This window comes from Furipterus horrens, unplaced genomic scaffold (assembly GCF_987537825.1).
Source record: "Furipterus horrens unplaced genomic scaffold, mFurHor1.1.pri manual_scaffold_1, whole genome shotgun sequence".
In the NCBI taxonomy this organism is placed as follows: domain Eukaryota; kingdom Metazoa; phylum Chordata; class Mammalia; order Chiroptera; family Furipteridae; genus Furipterus; species Furipterus horrens.
In genome coordinates this window covers 155630361-155656402 of record NW_028327171.1, presented here as the reverse complement: position 1 = coordinate 155656402, position 26042 = coordinate 155630361, and the positions used below count along the sequence as shown (strand labels likewise).

The 26042-nt window shown below is 36.6% G+C and overlaps 1 protein-coding gene across 1 annotated transcript in view; it reads left to right on the top strand.

Moving 5' to 3' along the window:
• Window positions 1-26042, top strand: part of LOC150022090 (WD repeat, SAM and U-box domain-containing protein 1) — a 429825-nt gene that overhangs the window by 72044 nt on the left and 331739 nt on the right. Inside the window, exon 3 of the mRNA XM_090280155.1 lies at window positions 24366-24726. The gene's annotated coding sequence lies outside the window, so the exon portion shown is untranslated. The remainder of the gene's footprint in view (window positions 1-24365; window positions 24727-26042) is intronic.

Genomic DNA, 26042 nt, shown 5'->3' with positions numbered 1-26042 from the left:
GTCACATGATTATGGAAAGAGAATGTGTGTGAGCATATGAGCCAGCACAGGTCACTGAGAGAGAACTCTTTGTTTCCTGGTATTTTATTTTCTTTGTCTTGGGATGGACCAGGGCCTTTTTAAAAATAAACAATCAACTCCCAAGCTTCTGCAGGTTTCTGATGGCTCCATCCCCTAGCCAATTGATTTCTTTCCCAGGTTAGACTGACAGGCTTTTATGGTCAAGCACCTCCCCATGCACCATTTTGACTTATTGCACATGTGCTTACCTGCCCCTGCTCCTGCCAACAATTCAGTACCAGAGGGGGAGAAAGGGTTGTTAATCCCCTTGGAGGGACAGTGCTGTGATGCCTGGAGTATGTGAAGCTGTAACTACCTGGTGACGCAAACAGGCTTATGCTCCTCAGCCCATTAGGCTCAACAATATCCAATTCCCTTTGCTTCCTTCCTTATTAATAATTATGTAACTATCTACCATAACAATTCCATGAAATTCTAGAAATGCAAACTAATCCATTGTGATTGAAAGCAAATCATTGGTTGCCTGGGATCACAGAGTCGGGTAATAGAAGAGTGGAAGGGAAGAATCTTTTGAGGGTAATGGATATGTTTATTACACAGATGCACATCATCATCAGTGATCAGTTATACTACTTTTCTCAAAGTCTGTTGATGATTTTTCACTATGCATCTGATATTCAGTTCATTTGCAGAGAGCAAAGCATGTAGTTGTGTTGCCTCTTTGCCTCGCACATGACATTTTATCAAAATGAATCATCGAAGGAAGAGGTAAATTGGCTGACTTCTATGGTTAATTTTATATGTCATCTTGACAGGACCATGAAAAGCCCAGATATTTGGTGAAACATTATTCTCAGTATATCTGTAAGGGTGTTTCAGGATGGGATTAACATTTAAATCAATACACTAAGTAAAGCAGATTGCCTCCCTAATGTGTGCGGCCCTGATCAAACTGAAGGCCTGAACAGAACGAAAAGACTGACCCTTTTTTAAAGGAAACTACTGCCTGAACAATGAGTTAGGACATGTCTTTTCCTGCCTGCAGCATTTCTTGTGTCTTGATCCAGCAGCTTTTGGACTGAAACTTACACCATGGACTCTCCTGGTTGTTAGGCCTTTGAACTTAGTCTGGAACTACAGTATCAGCTCTCCTGGGTCTCCAACTTGCCAACTGAAGATCATGGGACTTCTTAGCCTCCATAATTGCATGAGTCAATTTCTTATTATAAATCACTTTCTATATATATCGTGCTGGTTCTATTTCTCTGGAGATCTCTGGAGAGGTGGAGTGCCTGCTGTATCAAATACCTACATATGTGGAAGTGGCTTTAGAACTGAGTACTCTGTAGAGACTAGAAGAGTTTTGAAGTGCATGTTAGATATACAGACATTAAAGGCCATTCTGGTGAGGGCTCGAAAATAAAGAGGAGAGCTGAAGAGAAAGCTTCCATCTTCTTAAAGAATACATTAAAAATCATTTTGGTAGAAAAACGGGCATTAAAGGTCATTCTGATGATTTCTCTTACGGAAATAAGGAACAGGTTATTGGAAATTGGAGGAAAGGTCATTTTTGTTATACAGTTTTCATGAACTTGGTTGAATTGTGTTCTGGCTTTTGTGGAAGGTAGAACTTGTGAGTGACGAAATTGTATATTTAGCAGAGAGGATTTCTAAACAAAGTATTAAAGGTGTGTCTTGAGTCCTTATTTTTTGTAAAATGTGAAAGGAGGGTGATGAATGGAAGATAGATTTGTTAACCAAAAAGTAACCCAAATTTGGAGATTTGAAATTTTTTCAGCCTATCCATATTGTGAAAAATTAAAACCTTCTTATGAAAGGAACACTAAGGTTGTGGCTGAACAACCATTTGATAAAGAGATCATGGGTGCAACTAGTGGATTTAATCATCCATTTCAGCAGAAGCCAGGAATTAGAAATGTGAATATATCAGCAGAAACCCTGTCAGTTTGAATTAAATGGGACAAAGAAAGCAGGATGGAATGAAGGATGGCTGTAGAATTTCTTGGATTCTGCAGGTCAGGACTGTAGATATAGTAAGCTTCAAACATATGCTATTTTTAAAGAAAAATGAAGAATGACCCCAAAGGAAATTCAGAGATAATTAGGGCTGCTTCTCTTACTACTGGCCCAGGAAGCAAGTCTGTTTTCTATCCAATTTTAGTTGGAATTATAGATGAGATATCTGACCATGGATGTGTTGACACTGCTGTCATTCAAAATACTCTAGGTCTTAAGTCAGGAATTTAGTGAAGTTGCAGTTATCAACATAAATGAGGGAAGTGGTTATGATGAAAGGGACTACGATATGCCATAGGAAGTCATCCAGTAAAAAACTAAGTAATATGTTGAAAGATAATCCAGAATTAAAAAGCAGGTGAAATTTGCCTTGGCCGGTGTGCTTGGTTGGTTGGAGCATCGTCTCATACACCAAAGGGTTGCAGGTTGGATTCCTGGTTAGGGCATATGCCTAAGTTGTGGGTTTGATCCCTCTCCAGGTGTGTGTAGAAGGAACCCAATCAATGTTTCTCTCTCACATCGATGTTTCTCTCTTCCTTACTCTCTTTCAAAAAAGCAATGAAAAAAATGTCCTCAGGTAAGGATAAAAAAAAAGTATGTGAAATTCATCAAGGTGTAGAAAAGCTACTCACTTCTTACCTTAATTCATAGGAAGAGGAGAAGGCAGGTACTTTTCAAATCACTCCATAGTTTATTTAACAAGGAAATAAGAAAACACTTTAATCTTAGTGTTTCTAATTTTTTAAAATTACTCTGTAATAAATATTGGTTTTAATATTTGTTCCTATATGTATAGCAAACAGTACACATTTACAATGTTTTGACAAATATTTGGAAAAGTTATGAAACAATAATAATTTTTCCATTAATTATTAGGAAAGGTTTGTATGTTTTGAGTTGCGCAATCGTTAAAAAATTTTTTTTTAATTTATTGATTTGAGAGAGAGAGAGAGACATCAATTTGTTGTTCCACCTATTCGTGCATTCATTGGTTGATTTCTGTATGTGTCCTAACATGGGATGGAACCCACAATCTTGCTGTATCAGAAGGTTACTCCAGCCAACTAGCTACCTGTTGAGGGCTGTGCAGTCATTTTTACAATACCACATTACTGTGCAAAGAGAGATTGTTTGTATATCTCAATTTAAACTGCCAAAAATTAAACTAGTTGTAATTTAAAATTCTGATTTTGAATTTAATTATATTCAAAGCCAAGAGAAAGAAGATGGAATTTAAATATAAATTATTGAAAAGTTTCATTCAGTTAAATGGAAAGCTGTGAAAAAAATCAGAATGAGCCCAAAAATCCCAAATAAAAAATGTTTTAAAAAATATCTTAAAACTTTTTCCATATGAAACACTCAGATTTTTTTTTCTGAATTTTTATCACATTCTTCTATGTGTTAAAGCATTTAACTGTTGATACTTGTTAATAAGTTTGATGTATTTAGCAACTCAATCATTTAGTAAATAGATTATTAACTCCTAATAAATTGATTTTTGGTGAAGACAGCTGATACCTGGAAGATTTCAACACTTGATGAAGACCTGTTTGATACTGGGAATTGAATAACAAGCTATACACACTCACACACTCATATATAAACATATAAGTATAATATATTTATCAATCTGCACTTGAGCTATAATCTGGGAAGTTGTAAATCACTTAATTGTGCACAAAGGAAGTTCATACAGTAGCTTATGGCAAACACCAAATTGGTACAGCTATCACCCATTAAGGTGAAGGAAAATAGAAAATAGTAAGCAATCTATGGAAAACATGTTATAGAACAAGAGAAAATGAACATTATTTCCAAAGTTGAAAGAGTTTAACACTAAAAATTCAGTAGGAGAAAAACCTATAAACATTTTCAATATCTGCCATAAGGTTAGAGAGTAAGTATAATCTTGATAAAGGTTGAGCAGAAAACTCCAAGTAGAATAGATAAACCTCAGGATTAGATAAAAAAGGACTTGAGTGGTATAAGGAAAGATTTTAAGGAAGTTAAACATGCACTGATAGCCCTAGCTGAGTGGCTCAGTTGGTTGGAGTGTCTTTATGCTTTTTAGAGTAAACTCTTTAAATTCTTTGTTTTCATCAGCGCTATCATCCCCTAAGTTAATCTTGGCACATTCCAGATGTCATTTCCACCAAAATTGCTTCATCAGTTTCTTCTTCTACCAGCAATTCTTGGTTATCTTCTACAGTCATATAGTGTTAGAGCGAAACTGTGTTATAGAAGTACCTTGTTAGACGGGGGATACCGATATGTCCCCCACTGGGGACTGACTGAACCCACAACCAAGCCATGTGCTCTGATCTGGAATCAAACCCACGACCTTTCAGTTTATAGGATGATGCTCCAACCAACTGAGACACACTGACCAGGGCGGAAGAAACAGAATTTTAAAGAGAAAGGATTGATTTAGGAATTTTGTGCTCAACTAATTTGTCTTTCATATATGAAAGGAATATAAAAAATGTTCTCAGATTTTCAAGGTCTCAGATATTTCCCATATCTCTATAGAAAAAAAGCTTTAAGAAGACATATCATTAACTGAAAGATGATTGTTTTTAACTCCAACCACTTCAATAAAGCAGCTATGATGTCTATGTTGCAAATCTAGTTGTCAATTTGTAATGTTTTGTTTTTATTTATTGTTTTTAAGTATTCTAATGTTTATTTTATTTTTATTGTAGTTTTTCTCCTATGTAGCACACTTATACCACCCTTCCCCCAGCAATCACCACACTGTTGTCCATGTTCATGAGTCCTTTTTTCATTTTGCTCAACCCCTCCCCCTTAACCTCCCCTCCCCACAGCTGTCATCTGCTCTCTATCTATGAGTCTGTCCCTGTTTTTCTTTTTAGTTAAGTTTGTTCATTAGATTCCACATATGAATGAAGTCATATGGTATTTTTCTTTCTCTGACTGGCTTATTTCTCTTAGAATGTTCTCCAGGTCCATCCATACTGTCACAAAGGGTAAAATTTTATGTCTTTTTACAGCAAGTAGTATTTCATTGTATTCCCCTAGTTGTTCTATCTACCGATCTGCTGATGGACACTTGGGTTACTTCTATATCTTGACAATTGTAAATAATGCTTCAATGAACATAGGGGTGCTTATGTTCTTTCGAATTAGTGTTTTGAGTTCCTTTGGATATATCCCCAGAAGTGGAATTGCTGGGTCATAACGCAGTTTCATTTTTAATTTTTGATGTATCTCCATACTGCTTCCCTCAGTGACTGCACCAATCTGCATTCCTACTAATAGTGCAAAAGAGTTCCCCTTTCTCCACTTCCTCGCCAGCACTTGTTTGTTGATTAATTGATCATAGCCATTCTGACAGATGTGAGATGATATCTCATTGTGGTTTTAATTTGCATTTTTCTGATGATTAGTGATGTTGAGCATCTTTCACGTGTCTATTGACTGTCTGTGTGTCCTCTTTGGAGAAGTGTCTATTCAAGTTCTTTGCCCATTTTTTAATTGGGTTGTTTGTTTTTTTGGTGTTGAGTTTTGTAAGTTCTTTATAAATTTTGGATATTAACCCCTTATCAGATGTATCAGGGAATATGTTCTTTCATTCTGTGGGTTGTCCTTTTATTTAGTTGATGATTTCCTTTGCTGTGCAAAAACATTTTAGTTTGATGTAGTCCCATTTGTTCATTTTTTCTTTTGTTTCCCTTGCCTCGGGAGATATAGCTAATAAAATATGGCCATGATCAATGTCCAAGATTTTGCCGCCTATGTTTTCTTCTAGGATTTTTATGGTTTCAGGCCAACATTTAACTCCTTGATCAATTTTAAATTTATTCTTGTGTGTGGTGTAAGAAGGTGGTCTAGTTTCATTTTTCTGCATGTATCTGTCCAATTTTCCTAACACCATTCATTGAATAAACTTATCTTTAGCCCATTGTATGTGCTTGCTTCCTCTGTTGAATATTAATTGTCTATAAAGGTATGGGTTTATTTCTGGGCTCTCTATTGTGTTCCATTGATCTATGTGTCTGTTTTTATGCCATGTAATGTTCATTTTACTCGGCTTCCCAATGACACTTGAAACAATTCATCATCACTATGTCCTTCTTGAATTTTTTTTCTTTTTTTTCACTTGATTTTTAGACATTACCTTTTTTTCCCCCATTCTTTTCACAGTCAGTCCTTAATTTTCTTTCCTGAATTTTCCTCATATCTCCAACTTCTAAGTCACTCTTTGCTGATCAAAATAATTCATATTAATTTAATTTATTTTTATTTTCTAAAGTGTAGTTGGTATACATTACTTTTAGATGTACAACATAGTGATTCGACATTTACATGTTTTACAACGTGAGCAACCATTTCATATTTAAACACTAGAAAGACTTAAAAAAAAAAAAAGAACACTAGAAAGTCTCTAAATACTATAAGGAAGTAACTATCAAATTTGTTTCTTCAGCCTGAACCTTTTCCAAGCACCCTAACCTTATGTAGCCATCTTTGTACTTAACCACCTGAATGTTTAGTTAGCATCTTCAACTTAACAGGTACCAAACCAATTTATAGATTTACACTGAACCCCCAACTCCCTCACCCAAAGCAGCTCTTTTGTGGTCTCTGTTGTAAAATGCTAACTTTAGTTTTCTAGTACCCAAGGACAAAAACTATGGAGCCATTACTTACTTTCCTTTCTTTTATAAGTACATATCCAACCCATCATCATCTTTTAGCCCTACCTTTCAGAACATACTCAGATTCTGACCACTTCCTACTACTTCAATCACTACCATCAATTCTAAGTTAATATCATCATTCCGTGTTTGAATTTTTAGCAGCCTCCTATATATGGTCTTCTAACTTTCATTCTTGTTTCACTATAGTCTGTTCTTATTACTGTAGCCAGAGAGATCTTTTTTAAAGGTAAGTCAGACCATGTCATTTCTTTGCTCAAAACCACTCAATGGTTCCCTACTTGGAATAAAAGTTCAGAGTCTTTATATAATGGCTTTAAAAGCCCTACAAAATATGGTACCATCTATGGTACTCTCTAAGCCTGTCTCTTGATGCTCTTGTTCTTGACCACATCAACCCATTTACTGTTCCCTGAGGAAACTAAGCATATTCCTGCCACAGGGCCTTTGCAGATCGTGTTTCCTCTTGCTTGGGAAGCCCTTTCATATGTCTACATAGCTTATTACATCACTTTGTTTAGGTCTTTGCTCAAATATCTTATTAGTGAGGTCCTTTTTTACTGTTCCTATAACTTCTTGTACATCTTTTCCACTAGTGTTTTCTGAATACTTGTCACAATCATACATAACTGGTGGGCTAAATCTTACCGACTACCTGTTTTTGTACATAAATTTTTCTTAACACAGCTATGCCCACTTTTTTACATGTTGTCTATGGCTGGGTTTTCTGTCTTTTTTATTTTTTGTTTTTATTGTTTATGCTGTACAGTTGCTTCCACTTTTTCTCCTTTTCCACACCTCTCCCCAGTCCCATCTTCTCTCCCCAAGCCAGTCCCCATATTGCTGTCCATGTCCATGGGTGTACAAAAATGTTCTTTGGTTAATCCCTTAACCATCTCTCACTACATTGGCAGACTTGAGTAAATAATTATGGCCACAAAGCCTAAAATATTTACCGTTTAGCTCTTTATAGAAGAAGTTTGCTGACCCTGATATACACTATGTATTTCCTTGTGTGTTTATTACCTGTTTTTTCCCACAATAAAGTAAGCCCTATGAGGGCAGAGGTTTTTTTGTTTGTTTGTTTGTCTTTTTACTGCTATATCCTAGCACTTAGACTAGTACCTAGCATATAATAGGTGTTCAGTAGTATTTTGAACAATTCAGTAAGTATTTCTGGAACAATTTTAAAACTAAATGAAAGAAAAGACATAGTATGATATAGTAATTAATGGCTATATTAAAGGATTTTATGCTCAAGAGACAAATTTCTCTAGATTGTAAGCTTTGTTATTATGTAACATTATCAGCTAAAAACATTAATATGCTTTCAATTAAGCATGTTTTCAATTAAGAAAAGAGATTCCCATGTACAGATCATAGAAAGAAGCTACAGAATTTTCCTCCTCTGATACCCAATGGTATGAGCTATAGCAACTTTTTAAAATAGTAAGAACAGCACAACCAGAAGAAAAGCAAAACAAAACAAAATATTTATCAGCAGTAAACAGAAATAAGAAATAGGGTAGGATCTCATGTCATGTATTTCAAAAGATGATAGACAAAGGAACAAACAGGATTTGCTGAAGCATAGTATAGCATCCAACCCCACATCTACTCCCCAAAAGTTAATTAGTTTCAAGATTGATGATGAATTTGAGATTCATCATTAATACAACTAAAATACTAGAGGAATAGATGTCTACGGTCTCCTTACAATGTTCTTTTTTTCTGGGTATGCAACAGTATCAAAAGCTGCTGGGAAGAAATGAAGAAAAGGTGAAAAGTGAAGGATTAGGAATGATTTCCTGGCAGAAAGTAGAGACTTCAGAACTCCTGAACTGATGGGACGATCTAACTCCCAAGAGCTATCTCCCTATGGAAATAAGATATGTTCCCTTTCATGAGTAGTTAGGATGAACCTCACAGAAAAATTAGAAGAACTGAACCCAGTTTTTCTATTACAAATGCTGCAAATAGAAGCTACAGCTGAATTGTCTCCAACTGAATTGTCTCCCCCTCTTGGTATAGTTTAGCTATACTAAGTAGCTCACAGTTTATAAATTTATTTTTTGCCATTTTTAAAGATTCTACCTATATTACCCTGTTTACAGGTGATTTTTGTCATTTGTTTGGCGTCTCAGAGGCTAATTTCTCTCTTTTGAATTGCCTCTCTTCAATGAAGAATGGGAGAGAGAAAAGAAGGTTATAGATAGATGAGGGTGGTGGGGATATGAAAAATAGTTTAAATTTATTTTGGCTAAGGATATTTTGAAGTCATTAACTCTCTCTTATACAAAACCTAATGACTATTTTTGGTAAACTCTTCTGGTAAAATAGTAAAAGCTTCCCAAAATAAGCACAAAATAATGCTTTCCAGTATTTTGGCGTTAGATGGAGAAAATAGTAAAGCTCAGGAACTATTTAATTATGTTGCACTCCTCAGAGCAAAAGCAGATGCAAAACCACACAGTTGCCAAGTTTATTAAACCAGCAACAAAATAATAAATAATTATGTCTGGTGAGAAGTCAGAATTAACTGCTAGCCAAAAGTCCTTTAACATAATACTTTGAACACTATGATATCAATAATATACAATAGGAAAACCCAGTTGCTCTAACATGTACATGCTAATAGATACTTGGTTTTTAGTTGGATGAAACTTATGTGAAGAGTACTAATAATCTTTTTACCTATGTACAGTTTATTTATGAGGGAGGATCACTTGGTAACTTCTTGTTTGCTTGTTTTTTTGTAATCACTAAAAATCCATGCTAAAGGAAAATAAATTTAAAAAATTTTGATAGTGATTTTATTGGAAAAGGGGTGCTGGAACCAGTATTGGCAGGGTACAAGGAACAACATCACTATACTGGTTAAGGAGTTGACACTTGATATTATTTTTTAAATTGCATTATTTCATAGCACAACTGTCTATAAACAATATGGACTCTGTTCTTGATTCAGTTTTTAGAGAAAGTAGTGAAAATTGTGGTTCTGATTGAATTTTGGGGATGCTGTAAAAATAAATGAGCAGTTCAATTTAAAACTCTTGTATTCAGCCTTGGCTGGTGTGGTTTAGTAGATTGAGCACCGGCCTGTGAACAGAAGGGTCACTGGTTCAATTCCCAGTCAGGGAACATGCCTGGGCCCAGTTGGAGACAAGCAAGAGGCAACCAATCAAACATTGATATTTCTCTCCCTTTTTTTCTCCCTCCTTCTCTGTATATAAAGAAATAAAATCTTTAAAAAGACAAAACAAAAAAACTCTTGTTTTACAACTTGAAAGATGGTGGCTGTCAAGAGGAAAGTAGTCATATGAATTTTTGAAATCAGATATGAGCTAAAAATATTTCTTCATCACCCTAGAAAAGACCATTTCTGTAATTTCTGAGGGCTTTCCCAAATGGCATGTGTTGGTACCTATTACCCTGCCCAGGCTCTGTAGCTTCAGCGTCATCGCAAGATGTCGATTCAATACGGGAGGAGACAGATACCATGTCACTCCTGAGTCGGACTGCACAGCCATTCTCGGCGGTGCAGATGGACTCTTAAGAAGCTACACCATCGTCTCTCGAGACGGACGGCTGCCGACGACAGTACCTTAAATAGCTTGATACTGTCTTTCAGGGCTAAGTTATAAACAGAGTTTAATGATGAAAATAATATATCAGGACAAACTATAATGCAAAGCAGAACTAATCACAACGACATGGACCTGTTCGCATTAGTGTTTACATTCTCCTTCCCCCATCTCCACCCAGAAAAAATAATCACTTCTTCTAATGTGCACTCATTTTACCTGAATACCTCTATGAGAGTATTTATCACATTTTATCAAATATTTTGGGGTGTTAACATTTCTAAATTGAACTGTGCAGGCTTCCAGGGCTAGTGATTGTGGTCCTCCCCAACAAAGATGTGCTGGTAAATATCTTGCTGGAAATAAAAATTATGCTTTTGTATATTTTATTGATTATGATATTATAGTTGTCCCAGTTTTTTTCCCCTTTACCCCCCTCCACCTGGTATCCCCATTCCCTCCAGCAGTCCCCCCCCCCTTAGTTTATGTCCATGGGTTGTGCCTATAAGTTATTTGTTTTCTCCATTTCCTATACTATTCTTAACATCCTCCTGTCTATTTTGTACCTGCCAATTATGTTTCTTAATCCCTGTACCTTTTTCCCCTTCCTCCCTTTTCCCCCTCCCAGCTGATAACCCTAGAAATTATCTCCATTTCTGTGATTCTGTTCCTGTTGTACTTGCTTGCTTAGTTTTCATTTTTTTAGATTCAGTTAATAGTTGTGAGTTTATTGTCATTTTACTGTTGATAGTTTTGATCTTATTCTTTTTCTTAAATAAGTCCATTTAACATTTCATATAACAAGGACTTAGTGATGATGAACTCCTTTAGCTTTACCTTGTCTGGGAAGCACTTCATCTGCTCTTCCATTCTAAGTGAGAGCTTTGCTGGATAGAGTAATCTTAGCTGTAGATCCTTTGTTTTCATTGCCTGCAAAGTTTCATTTGAGAAATCAGCTGACAGTCTTATGGGAACTCCTTTGTAGGTAACTCTCTGCTTTTCTCTTGCTGCATTTAAGATTCTCTATGTTTAACTTTGGCATTTTAATTATGATGTGTCTTAGTGTGGTCCTCTTTCAATCCAACTTGTTTGGGACTGTGCTTCCTAGACTTGTATATCTATTTCCTCCCAAATTAGGGAAGTTTTCTTTCATTATTTTTTCAAACAAGTTTTAAATTTCTTGCTCTTCCTCTTCTCCTTTTGGCATCCCTATGATTTGGATATTGGCGCTTTTGGAGATGTTCCAGAGTCTTCTTATTCTCTACTCAGTTGTTTTGTGTGTGTGTGTGTGTGTGTGTGTTTTAAAATTCTTTTTCCTTCATTTTGTTCTAGTTGAATTTTTATATCTTCCTTACGTTCCAGATAGTTGATTTGAATCCTGGCCCTCTTCTTTTCACTGTTTGTTTCCTGTGGATTTTTTTTTATTTATTTCACTTAGTGTAGTCTTCATTTCTGCCCTTATGCCTTTGCCATATTCAATGAGAACATTCTGATCACCAGTGTTTTGAACTCTTCATCTGATAGGTTGGCTATCGCCGCTTTGCTTAGCTCTTACTGGGGTTCTGTTCCTCCATTTGGGCCATATTTCTTTGTCTTCTCAATTTCGCAGCCTCCCTGTGCTTGTTTCTGTGTATTAGGTAGAGGTGCTTTGACTCGCTGTCTTAGTGCACCTGTTAATGTTGTATGGTATACAGCCTTGGGTATTCGCCAGGGCAGGGCAACTGCTTCACTACTTTGTGGCTCCGTGTGTGGGGGGGGGTAGGGATTAGAGAGGGGGCAGTGCCACTGCTGCTTGACTTTGGGAGGCTTCCTGGCACTTACCCTGTTTCCAGTCACTTCACTCATTTCCAAAATGTGACTGACGCCCCTCCAGCTGCTGTCCTTGTGGTGGTTTGAGAGTGTGTGTTTACTTATATTCCAGGCCCATGGGTCCTTGGAAACGGACTCTTCTGAGAAAACAGCAGTTTATTCCGCTGCCCCAACCCCCACTGCTTTTTACAGCCAGCAGTTATGAGGCTTTATTTTTCCCAGTACTGGAACTCTGGGCTGCATGGTCTGGCTTGGGACTTGGATACCTTGCTCACAAGGTATCCCCCAGTTATTTATCCAGCACACATGAATTTGGGACTCCTCACTCTGCTGCCTTACCACCACCACCACATCGTGTCCTTTCCACCTCAGCTCCCCATCTCTGACCTTCCTACCTATCTCAAAGAATATAGCTTCTTTAAATTCTTGGATGTCAGACTTCCATACCATTTGATTTTTGGCAGTTCCGGGTGTTTTGTTTTGTTTTTTCCTTTAAAAAAAAAAATGTTTTATTGATTATGCTGTTACAGTTGTCCCAATTTCTTTTCCCTCTGCTCCCCTCCACTCAGTGGCCCCCCTTCCTCCAGTTGTCCCACACATTTAGTTCATGTCCCTTGGTTGTGCATATAGTTCTTCTCAACATCTTCCTATCTATTCCACTCCTTCCTACTATGCTTCTTAATTCCTGTACCATCTCCCTCCCTTCTCCCTTCCCCCTCCCTGCTGACCTCCCCCCAATATGTTCCCCATACCTATAGTTCTTTTTCCACTCTCGTTGCCTACTTAGTTTGCCTTCGTTTCAATTCCCTAGCTTCTGTTGTTGGTTTTTGTGCTGCAGTTTTCATTTTAATGTTCATAGTTTTGATCCTCCTTCTTCTAAACCAGTCCCTTTAACATCTCATATAATAGTGGTTTGGATCTAATGAACTCCTTCAGTTTTACTTTGTCCTTGAAGCACTTTCTCTGCCCTTCTATTCTGAATGACAGTTTCACTGGATAGAAAATTTGTGGTTATAGGTTTTGGATTTTCATTACTTTAAATATTTCTTGCCAGTCCCTTCTAGAGTGCAGGGTCTCTTTTGGGAAATTTGCTGATAGTCTAATTGGGACCCCTTTGTACATGATTCTTTTCTTCTCTCTTGCTGCTTTTAAGATTCTCTTTATCTTTAATTTTTGACAATTTGATTATAATGTGTCTTGGTGTGGTTCTCCCTGGGTCCAGTTTTTCTGGAACTCTCTGTGCTTCCTGGACCTGTAAGTCTATTTCCTTCCCCAAATTTGGGAAGTTCTGCTTCATTAATTTTTCACATAATTTTTCAGTCTCTAGTTCTTCTTCTTTGCCCTCTGGCAATCATATTATCTGAATGTTCGATCACTTATAGCTGTCCCAGAGGTTTCTAATCTTCTCCTCACTTTCCTTACTTTTTGTTTCCTCTTTCTGCACTGTTTGACTGTTTGTTCCTTTTCTATGTTCTGGTTTGTTGATTTGATCTTTGGATTTTATTTCCTCACCACTTGTCTCATATGCTTTTTTGTTTCAGTATGAGTAGCTTTCGTTCCTTCCCTGTCTTGTTCCGAATCTTTTGTTAATTCTGTAAGCCACCTTATCACTGTACCTCTGAACTGAGCCTCCAAAAGGTTTTTTATTTGTTCCTCTGTCAGGTCTCTCATTTGCTTCCTGGTGAGCTGTGTCACCGGATTTTCAATCGTTGTCTGCTTCATTCTAACAGATTTGTATTTAGCTTTTTTCCCCGGGCAGGCTATGGGGGCAGAACCCCGTGCACTCATGACTGCCCAGCGACTGGCAGCGATCGGAGACTGGTGGCAATTGGTGACCTTTTTCGCCTCTCTGCGGCTTTTTGTGTGGGGGCAGGGGTCCAAGATGGATTCTTGCCATTACTCTCCGCTGAGAGACCGGGAAGCTCCTTCCCCACAGCCTCACCATTCAAGGCAATGGGAGGTCTGCCTTCCCCAGCTTTGGAATTGCGAGCTGCCAGGTTTCAACTGCAGCCGGGATTGCTCCCCTGGCATTTCTCGCAGTCCCTTCCCTATGCCCACTGCTACCTCAGACAGCTCAGCCCAACCCTTCCTTCCCGATTCTGATCTTGCCCCTCCTACCCGTCCAGACGAGTACCGCTGGTTTATAACTTCATACATGGGGCTTCCATGTAGTTTTATTTTCTGGAATTTCCAGTTATCTTTTGTTTTGAGGTAGTTGTATTCCTTCTTAGTTGTAGAGGGAGACTGAGCATGTCAGTCTAAGCCTCTATCTTGGCTGGAATTGAGACCTGTTTTTTGTTTTGAGGTTAGTTGTGATCCTTCTTATGATTGTCCAAGGAGGCAAAATGTGTCTCCCTATACCCCCATCTTGACCGGAAGTCTATATGTTTATCATTTATATATGTAGATACACAATTTACAAATTTTAATATAATTTTAAAACTTTATTGTAAAATTTCTATTGCCAATTGATTCTCACAGAATTTTCTAGTTGATTTTTACCAAACTCTTACATCTGTAGCCCTATCTGTAGCCAACCTATAATTGCAGTTGTGGAAGAATGTAGTTCTGACATAAACATTCATTGATATTTTTGTTTAAGTAAATGAGTAAGATGAAAATGAAATGTTTACTTTTTCATTATTGATGTGAGTGACTTCTTGCCAACTTGTTAATAGTTTTCAAAAATTGGAAGATTTTCACCCTGGTCATGTAGCTCAGTAGGTTAGAGTGTTGTCCTGATATACCAAGGTTGCAAGTTCAATCTTCAATCAGGGCACATATAAGTGTCAACCAATGAATGCATAAATGAGGGGAACAACAAATCAATGTTTCTGTCTCTTGTCTCTAAAATCACTAAATAAAACTTTTTAAAGATTGGAAGATTTTTCCCCCCATTTTTTGTGCTATTTCAATTTGCATTAACATTTTTTCCATCACTTTCTTAAGTATAGGCTATCAAGAAAACATTGTTATGCCCTGATGTAAAGTTTTTGTTGATTTCCAATGTGTAAACATTCCCATTTATCACAGTGTTGGGAAGAACTGGGCAGTAGTACACTACTGTATAGTTTATTTGTTTGTTTTAATCCTCATCTGAAGATAAGTTTATTGATTTTAGAGAGAGAGAGAGAGAGAGAAATTGATGTGAAAGGGAAATATCCATCAGCTGTCTCCTGTATATGCCCCTCAGGATATGTGCCCTGCCCAGGGACGGAATCTGCAACCTTTTGGTGCATGAGAACAACCAACTGAGCCTTCTGGCCAATGCTATAGTTTTTTGTTTTGTTTTGCTTTTTGTTTTTGTTTTTTGCCATACTACAATGTACATAAATAACCTCAAGGATTCAAGTGATAGTAAAACATAATAAAATGTATGATGGCCCTGCCTGGTATGGCTCGGTTGGTTGGAGCATCATCCAGTGCACTGAAAGGTCATGGGTTCGATTCCTGGTCAGGGCATATATGTAGGTTGTGGGTTCTGTCCCCAGTTGAGGAGTATATGGGAGGCAACCAGTCGATCAATGTACTCTTTCACATAGATGTCTCTCTCTCTCTCCTCCCCAACCCCCCTCTTCCTTTCTCTAAAATCAATAAGTGTATATTTGGGCAAGGATTAAAAAAGTAAAAAAAATATATGATGAGTTTTAAGTAGTTATTATTAATATAATTTAAATTTAAATTTGAAAATATTTACTTATGGTAATGACTATGTTTAACAACCAGCTTATAAATTCCTGAAAACTTAACTTTGACTGTCAGGAATTGGTATGACCTGGATTCAGCACATTGCTGCCCATGGAGTGGTGCTGTTTATAATCTATACAGTACATCCTTATAGGATTGACTCTGGTGAGCAACAGTTTGTTGAGTCAATTCAATCAACCTAATTTTATTAATCGTTTCCCCTGGTTTTCATGGAGGACTATTATGCAAAGAACATAGAAATGATATGTATACATTTGCTATAAAATTACTTCTAAAAATTTGATATGTTACTCTAACATTTTAAGTTTGTCTTAATGAATTGGTTAAGTTTTTTATTTACTAGATAAGGAGAATGGTATCGTATTCCTTCTTTGTTTTGTCTGCCTTTAAACTCTCAGGTAAATTGTATGCTTGATCACAATAACTGTTAGTACAGACCAGTAACATTTTTAAACTTGAAAGAAATCTTAAGTTGGAATCTTAAGATATACATGTGTGTATATATGTGTATATATACGTGTATACTACATGTAATACACACACACACAAATATACACATATACAAACACAATTTCAAATTAAGTTCCCTAAGATACATTTAATAGGAAATGTTGAATAAATTTTTAGTTTGTTTCCTTTGTCTACCAATTTTCAAAATAATAAGTTTTTTTCCTAGTACCTTCAAAGGTTATTGGTAAAGTTTTTTAATTCTTATTATGACTCATATATTAATATATATTTATTATATTTCAATTTATTGTAGTTACTCATCTTTGACCAGTGGGAGCCCCTTCAAGTTGGCCTCTTCAGATTGGCTTTCAAGACTTTTTAACATGACCCCAATCATCTTTAGTAGTTTTCATACTTAATGGTATCATAAGTATTTGAGGCTTATTTTGGACATTTCCTATCCAAAGCCTGGACTCAGCCTTTGCTTCAGGGAATTATTTTCAGGGGTAAATGGTGTTTAGAGACCATAATCTGGGTACACAGGTGTCTACTTCTTGCTACTGCAGTAGTTCTCCTCACTTTTAAAGCATGTACAGTGGGCTAAATTAAGGAATTTGTATTTTTTAAATGTAAAATATATAATGAATTCATTCTGTTATACCCAGTTTAAATTAGGATCACAGAGTTTCTTATGTAACTCATTCATTTTATATCTGTTTCTTTTTGTCCCATACCAAAAATTAACTTCCAAAAACACAACTTACTTGCTTTTCTCAGACTATGCATGCAACCATATTACAACAACACTAATTAATTCCAAAAAAATTGGTTATTGATGATGATTTAAATTCCTTGTTTGTTGTTGCTACTTAAATTTCTTTTACTTAGTGTATATCCTATGAGGACTATGCTGTTAAATTACTGTTTGTGTATTCTTTAAAAAAGTTATTGTGTTAAAGTACACTTCGAATATTCTCTGTATGGTCATGCCACCAACTCAATATATAATTAAGTTTATTTATTTTATATACCTTTCATTTTAAGGGCATTGCTTTTTAAATTAAATTTGTTTTATAATTATGTAAATGATTTTATATGGTTCTAAAATCAAATCTAGAAGACAAGCTTTATGAGAAGTCTTCCTACTATTCTATCTTTGCTACCCTGTTCCCTTCCTCCTTATAGGTAACTTTTTTTTAGGTTTTGATTTTTCCTTTCATTTAAAAAATTAGGCCATTATGTAGATGAATGATAGCATACTATTGATATTCCCCTCCACCTTGCATTTGTTTTATTTAACAATATATGCTGGGCTTGACTGTGAAATACTTTATACTACTTACAGTCTTCATTCCTTTTTTAAAATTACATAGTACTCCACTGTTTATGTGTACCATAATTAATTCAACGATTTCCCTCTAAAGGACGCTTGGGTTATTTCCAGACTCTTGCTATAACAAATAATGCTTCAGTGAATAACTTCTTATATAACAATTTTAAATATTTTTAGTGTTGGTCAGATTCCTGCAAATGTGATTTATTAGTTGAAAAATAAATGCATATTTATTAACTTTGTTAGATACTGTCAAATTCTCTCTTGCTGGGTTTTCCATTTTTCACTCTCAACAAGCAATATTTGAAAGTATCACTTTTCCCCACAGGCACCTCAATGACAGACTGTGTTGTGAAACTTTTGGATTTTTGCCAGTTTGTTGGGTGAGAAATAGTATCTCAGTGTTCCTTAATTTGCATTTCTCTTATGAGCAAGACTGAGAATGTTTCTATTTAAAAGGAATTTGCATTTCTTTTTCTATAAAATATCTGTTCATCTCTCTTGCTATTTTTCTTTCAGGGTGTTGGTCTTTTATTCATTTTTAGACACTCTTTATATATAGGGACATTAAATTGTCTCTTATTTAAGTTATATTTTTTTCAGTTTCTCATTTGACTTTATACTTTGCTTATGTTACGTTTTATATTATTTTTGCTATATAAAAGCTTTTTATTTTCATTTACTGAGATTTACCAATATTTCACTTATTGCATCTACTTTTGACCATTGTTAGAAAAATTTTCCCAGCTTTCCAATTTTAGAGGAATTGACCCATAATTTCTCCTAGTACTTGTGTGATTCAAATTTTTATATCTAAATATCTAGTCTTTTTGAAATTTATTTTTGGAATAGATTCAAATTTATCTTTTTCCTCGTGACTATCCAGTTATTTTACTACTTATTAAAAAGTCAGTCATTTCCTCACTTCTTTGAAATATAGCATTTATCTGTGTTAAATTTCCATATGCACTTGGGTCATCTCCATTTTCTCTTATGTTCTATTGGTCTCTTTTCACATGCCAATACCAACTCTTCAACTGTAAAGGCTTTATAACACATTTTAATATCTGGTATGACCCACCACTCCCAATGCTCTTCTTTTTCAGCATTTTCTGGCCTTTTCTTGTTTTTAAATTTCAGTTGAATTTTATAATTAGCTTGGGCTTAGAACAGTACATTTTGAAAAAGCTCTTCAATTGATTCTGATAATCCCATTAAAATGACCTATAAAGCGTAAATTCAAGTTCTAATTCCAGACTATCTTATGATTTGTTTTCCCTAATGTATTCTGGACAATATCTAATGACTAGTAGTAACCCAATTCCCTAAGCCAGAAATCTCTCTGGTCTTCCTTCAGTTTGCCCTCTCCCTGTACTCTCTCTGTTTTCAGTTGGTCACCAAGTCCCAAATCCATATTTTACTTAAAAAATATCTGGCTTTAAATCTCCAATGCCACTGTATTTTACCATCTTTTTCACTGACCATTAAGAAGCAGCTCTCTCTCTCTCTCTCTCTCTCTCTCTCTCTCTCTCTCTCTCTCTCACACACACACACACACACACACACACACACACACACACACACACAGAGTTTTGTTTATTTTTTAGATAAAGGGGAAGGGAGGGAGAAAGAGAGGGAGAGAAACATTGATTGCCTCTCGCATGCCCCTAACTGGGGACCTGGCCTGCAACACAGTCATGTGCGCTGACCGGGAATCAAACCCACAATTGGTGCTCAACCCACTGAACCACACCAGCCAGGGCTTCATCAGTCTCTGAATACTAGACTATAGTCTATCATCCGCACTGTCTTCACGGTTATTGTTCTCTAAAAACAAGGTTGATCATGTCATTCCTTTGCTGACCTTAGTTTGCTCTCAGGATAAATTCAACCACTTACCATCAATGGTACATCAAGCCTTTCACTCTCATGTCCCAGCCTCCAGCCTTTTTCCCCTCCATCATCCCTATTATTCCATACCTCACATTGAATATTACTGTTAATTCTCAATTTCTCACAAGTGGATGGATACCAGACCTAGTAGCACTTTGTATTTAAACTTATCTGTTTTCTTTCACTTGGAATCCACTCCCTTCTTTTGCCAGGTAAGCTCTCGGTATTTGAGATGCTGTTCAAATGGCATCTCTTTGATAAATCTTTTTTTTAAACTCCCAGTCAGAATTAGTTGCCCTGTCCTCTTTATTCTAGCAAAACTTTATTATTTGTGTCTTTATAATATGATCTATGTGAATCTCTAATCTCCCAGGAATTTCACACTTTCAACATCAACCAGAATGTGAGTTTTTCATGTTTTGCCACCTTTAGCATAGTGCATAGCATATAGCAAGCACTCAAATGTTTGTTCATTGGCTGAAAACAAAGCTTCACTAGTCTGTACCAATGAAACAGAAATAAGACACAACAGTGGCCAGCTTGCTTTACTATTTAGATCTCTCGTTCTTTGGGCTTTTTTGTAGTCAGCATTGCTAGATTTTTCTCTCTGTGCATGGCAATTCATTACTCTTCAAAGATTCATGTGAAGTACCTATAGTAGTAAATGAGATATCCATCTTTACCTCTATATCTAGCTATTTATGAAGTTCTGTCTTAGTCCTAAAAACAGATGCTGCTTTAAGGAAGGAAGTGCAACAATTGAATCTATAATGGTGATATAATTAGTCTAAAGGATAGGTATATATTGTATATAGAAATAATTACCAGTACCATTGAAAAAGATCTAATTGATGATTTAATTATTTTACAACTCTGCACATGATGAACTAGTAATTTAGATGATTATCTTAAGCAGAAGACTAAGTGCTATGGGAGCCAAGATCTTTTTAATAACTATAGTAACTATCCCCACCCCCCCAACTCCATGACAGTGTTGTAATCTCTCAGACAATCAAATGTGATAACATGTAAAAAGGGAGGGAATCATATTAAAGAAGTAATTAAGCACAACTTTTTAGTAAGAGAGTATTAAATATTAGAGTAATCCAGTTTTAAATTTCTAGTGTATCATTATTTTAATTAGTAATATATTTTTTAGAGAAAGGAATGGGGCGGGGGTGAGACAGACAGAGAGAGAGGGTGAGAGAGAGAGAAAGAGAAAGAGAGGGAAATATTGATTCATTGTTCATTCATTGGTTGCTTCTTGTATGTGCCCTGACCGGAGGTTGAATCGGAAGCGGAGTATCAGGATGATGCTCTAACCGAATGAGGTACCAGGTCAGGGCCTTACTGTACCACTGTTTTTAAGAGTTACTTTAAAAAGTATAGATTAAAAGTTTAGATTAAATTAGAAAATTAATATATTTGAACATATTTGAATTACTGAACACCAAATAATATAAGTATAAAAATTGAAGCTTTTATTTTATTGAAATACAGGAATTCATCTTACGAATTTAAATTACATTTTATTGATTGATTGATTGATTGATTGATTTGGAGAGAGGAAGAGAGAGCAACATTGACTTCTTGTTCCACTTATTTATGCATCCATCAATTGATTCTTATACGTGCCCTAACCCAGGATTGAATCCAGAACCTTGGTGGTATCAGGATGATGTTCTAACCAACCGAGCTACCTTGCCAGGGCAACCTTATGAATTTCGGATGTCGATCTATGTTACTTTTTTATTTACCAAGTATTTTGTTAATTAATTGGTTTCCATTAAATCAATGAGAATGGTTGCAAAAATCATTGAGAATGTTGAGAATGTTGCAAAAAATACTTTCCAAACTATATAAATAGCCCTTGATGATGATAGAAATATATTTTAAAATATTTTAAAGACACTAAAATCAAGTTCTTCATTATCACTTTTATTTTTTATATCAACATTTTGAGGACACTTGTTTTAAGTTACTTCATCATTTAACCAAGGAAAAGACAACTTTGTTTTGTATGTGGCTTCAACATGAAATTAGATATACATATTCATTAAAAAATTTTTTTGAACTGTGGTCTAAAAATTACCCAGGGTAATGGTAGGAATTTTTAAATATGTTTTTATGTAAGTTAATCACTTTCATTATATGTGTACTATTTTTTTTTCTGTTGGTTAGGCTTATATCTAAACTTTAAATTAGTAAGTGAATTTTATCATGTCAAATATTTTCCCCACAGATTTCATCTTTAAAAACCAAGCAATGTAAATTAAATATCCTCATGAAACCTATTGTTTGGAAAACCAATGTGCCACTTTAATTCCAATATTATTTCAAAATATTATTTGAACCAAAAATTGAATCATGCTTTGTAGTATATTTTTTCAAAGTATTTAAGTAAAAGATATATCCTTAGAGTAAGAGGTCAAATGGGGGATAAATGGTGACAAAAGAGACTAGACTTTGGGTGGTGAGTCCACCATGCAGTATACAGATGATGTATTATAGAGCTGTATACTTGAAACCTGTATGGTTTTATTAACCAGTGTCACCCCAATAAATTCAATTAAATAAGATATGTCCTTAGTTATTTAAGTTATTCAAGTGTGCCATTTAACTTTATTTCAAGAAAAATGTTTTAAAGGAATTCTTTGTGAAAATTGGGACAACTTGACTCTAGCCCCTTTTTTATCCTTTCAAAATTGAATGTTTCGGTAGTTATCCTAGTGATTAGGCAATTGTCAGAAATGGATTGTTGAAATATTATTATAATACTTTATTTATATATAGAAATATTAGTGAATGGCCTTGTTTTCTTCCAATTGTTTTAAAATACTATTTGAGTAATGTCCGCTATTATATAAAAATGAATGGACTTTTTTGCATGTTACTCTGGAAGGAATATCTAAATGCTAGCATTCGCACTTATATTTCCATCTACATTTTTCTTCTGGAACATTATTAGTAAATTTTGAAATTGTAAAACTGTTGACCCAGACATACATGTACAGAGCTTGGCCTCCGAGTTAATTAAATATAAGTTAATAATATATTAAAGGAAATTATTGTCCTTATTACAGTTATTAGGTAGTTACTCAAATTATAGCTTCAAAAGAATGCAGAGCATGGAAAACTCAGGATTAAATTATGCATTTGAACCTTAGGCCAGCTTTTACTGTACAGTTTTCTGCTAAGGGAGAAATTGTATGTCATTGAAATTAAATGCTTTTCTGGGATGGAAGGTTCCAGTTTTTAATGAAATTACTGAGTGTGGTGTAGTGAAATGATTAAAATCTGTATTCCGGGAATGTGGCAGGAAAAAAAAATCAATAAGTGCTAGCACAGCTTTGCTGTTCAATGTGATCCTGAGGCTGAAATGAACTACTACAAAAATAATAATTAAAAACATATCAGCACATTAATTTATTTAGCATCAGTCTCCTGAGACATCATCTTCACTAATTTTTAGCATATATTTTACTATGTAATGAGCAGCCTTCTTTTCAGATATCCCTATTAGACAGGCAGTATTTCTGCCCTTCCCCCAGTGCTCCTGCATTGCAATCATTGTACTTGCACTTATTATGTTACAAATGACCGAGGTAAGGCTGACATTCTCAGTGCATGCAAAAAGACCTAGTCTGCCAAGCTTTCTTTTTTTCCCTCTAATGAAGCAGCTTTGTGAAATCTCCCCATGTGTTAATACTAATGAAGATCCTCCAGCACAATTAAACTCACAGCCAGTGGCTGAAGAGGAAACATAAAACAATAGCGTCTTTTAAGATACACTTATCCATACATATATGCACAAATATATATATGGTCAAATTATTTTTCTAAAGCTTGCCTTTTCCTTGCTCTTCATCCTGAAAATTAAATTATGCAATTTTTAATTATATGAACTTTGAGACTTTAATATGTTGTACGGGTGAACACTACCTCAGTGAAAAAATTTAAAAAATTATGTATATTCTTGGGTAATAAAGCGTTACCAAGGTCAAGACTTTAAGAAATCATTTTTAGGAAGCTATGCGGTGTGTGCGGGAAGAGGGAATGTGGTGTACTTTTACCTTTAGTTTAACTTTACTGTTTTCAGGATGTTGGAATTACGAAAAATAGTAGGGTTAAAAACAAAGTTGGAAGAGATTCTGGGGGTAGACAAACAGCATACCTCGTGTGTAGTTTAAAGATGGAGCAATGAGCTGCCAGTCTTAACTTGATATTTTTACAAGTGTTCAATTCCTACAATTAACTATTCCCCCACCACCTTTTACCTCTCAGAAATTAGGGGAAAAAACGACTATTGAGATGACCTTTTACAGTTTTAATTTATAACTTTAAAACGGTTTACTATTTTAACGTGTTTTAAATTTTAACTCCGTGCATAAACATTACAGCCAGTTTAACTTGCCCGTGTTAGGGCAGTAGCGTTTAATCCCAGGACCATCTTGCGTCCTGCTTTTTATTTTGATTTATAAACATCCACGAATTCTTGGCATATTAATCTAGTTGACTTGTGGACTTCAACCGAATTCTGTGTTTACGGACAAAAAAGTTTAGGTGGAAATGGTTAGTCTATGCTCCCTACTCACCAGTTTACGTGTTTGAAAAATTCCGTTTTCAATCTTATTTTCTGTCCTCTCTACTTTTAAAAGCAAAACAAAACATTTAAGTTTCTTAACTTTTTCCTGGGACCAGGAGCGGTGCAAACTCAAAGCTACAGTATTCTTGGAAGGAAGAAGCAACCCCCTCCCCTCCCTTGGCTCCTTTAGGAGCTGATAGGTCATTTATTATTGGAAGTGAAATGGTATAAACAATTCTCTCTCTTTTTTCCCTTGTTAACAGCAACTTTCATTGTTAGAGAGAGGAGAGAGAGAGAAGCCTTGTTGGTTGACGTCACTTGGTTCATGAAGCCTTCGCCTAGAAGTGAAGCTGCTGAACAAACCTTGAGAAGAATCATCTCCTGCTTCAATCCGCTGCTGGATAGGAACTAATCAGAGAGAGAGAGGCGGAAGACGGAGAAGGAGGGAGTCGAGGGCTTTCCCGATCACAAATCTCACCTCCACTCCAACTCTGTAGTTTTCTTGCAAAAATAATAATAGGAATAAGGAGGTGTTGGGCTTTTCAAAAACAAAAAATCTTAACCTTCAACCATCTGCGGAAGGCAAAAATCCCGTCCACTGCAACTCTCAGTTCGAAAGTAAAGGTGAGTTAAAAATCCTCGGGTGTGAGGGGTGCGGGCGAAAATGAAAATTCCAAATGTTGTAAAGCTGGTTGAAACAGAAAAGGAGAAACTACGCTCCTGCGAGCTGGGAAGACTCCGGAGTTGCTATCTTGAGGCGCTCGCCTGACCGACCTGCTCGCCCTGCCGCGGCTGTTTACTCTCCCCGGTCGGTGTGTCTCTTTGTTGTGCTGGCTGCAAGGCTGGGGTGGTGCTCGGGGTCCCAAGTGGAATTTGGGGGGAGCAGGACGCGGTGATGCGCAGTACTGGGTGGGAGGTGGGGGTGCGGTCTCAGGAGAATGTAAACTTTATTCCTAGCTTGCCGGTGCGGGACTTCGGTCCAGCAGGGCCGCGGGGCCGTGCCTCCCTGGCGCCGGCAGACGCTTCCGCCGCGAGTCCGCCTCCTTTGTGCCGGCCTCCCTGCTCGGCCACCCGGCTTCGCGTCTCTTTCTTCCTTTGGCTTCCAGCGCTTAGGACGCCGCCAACAGTTTTGCTTCGTAAAAAAAACAATCTCTGGAACGGCTGAGATCGCTGTTCCTACCCGGGAATATCCGCTGCTCCCCCTTCTCGCCTGAGTAGTTTCAAGATTACCCCCCCACCCCAACCCCCACCTTCACCCCCACCCCCACCGCCTACTGCTGCCCTTTTTTTTGCCTCCGCCCCCTCTTTCCTCCAGAACTGATTAGCTGCGCCTGCCTCCCCTCAATTCGGGCCTCTTTTGCTCTTTCCCTGCATAGCTTGGAGCTCTACAGAGTTTACAGAAAATGGGGGTGCGAGGGGGCAGGTGGGACTGGGAAGATCTATATGTCGGTGCACACAGGATTAGAGAAGCAAAGCTCTTCCTACAGTAATGCCTGTCTCAGAGCAGTTCTTGTCCGGGAGCAACCGCCAGCTCTCAACTCTTCCTCGCTCTTTTAATCCTCTGCCTCTCCCCCTCCCCCCTTTCCCTGCCGTGGCTCCCCTCCCCTTAAAGTAGTTCCACGAACCGCAGAATTGGGACTTGGGAAAGGAAGGAAATGTTTGGAGAGTCAGAGCTGGCCCTGCTGTTTGGGAGATTTTCTCTTTTCTCGCTCTGTGTATTATCTTTTTTGTGTTGCTTCCTTATAAAGGGAGAAGCAGCTGCAGTCGTTGGCCGAGTTGCTGAAATTTATCCCTTTGTGTATATTACAATATCCTCCATTTTTTTCCCTCTGCCCTCTAAACAACAAGCGTTTCGCCATCTTGGGCGATTTTTATTCCCAAGACTCTCTTTTATTTTATTTTTGAGGAAGGGAAAGGAGCCTTAGAAAGGCAAAAAAGTG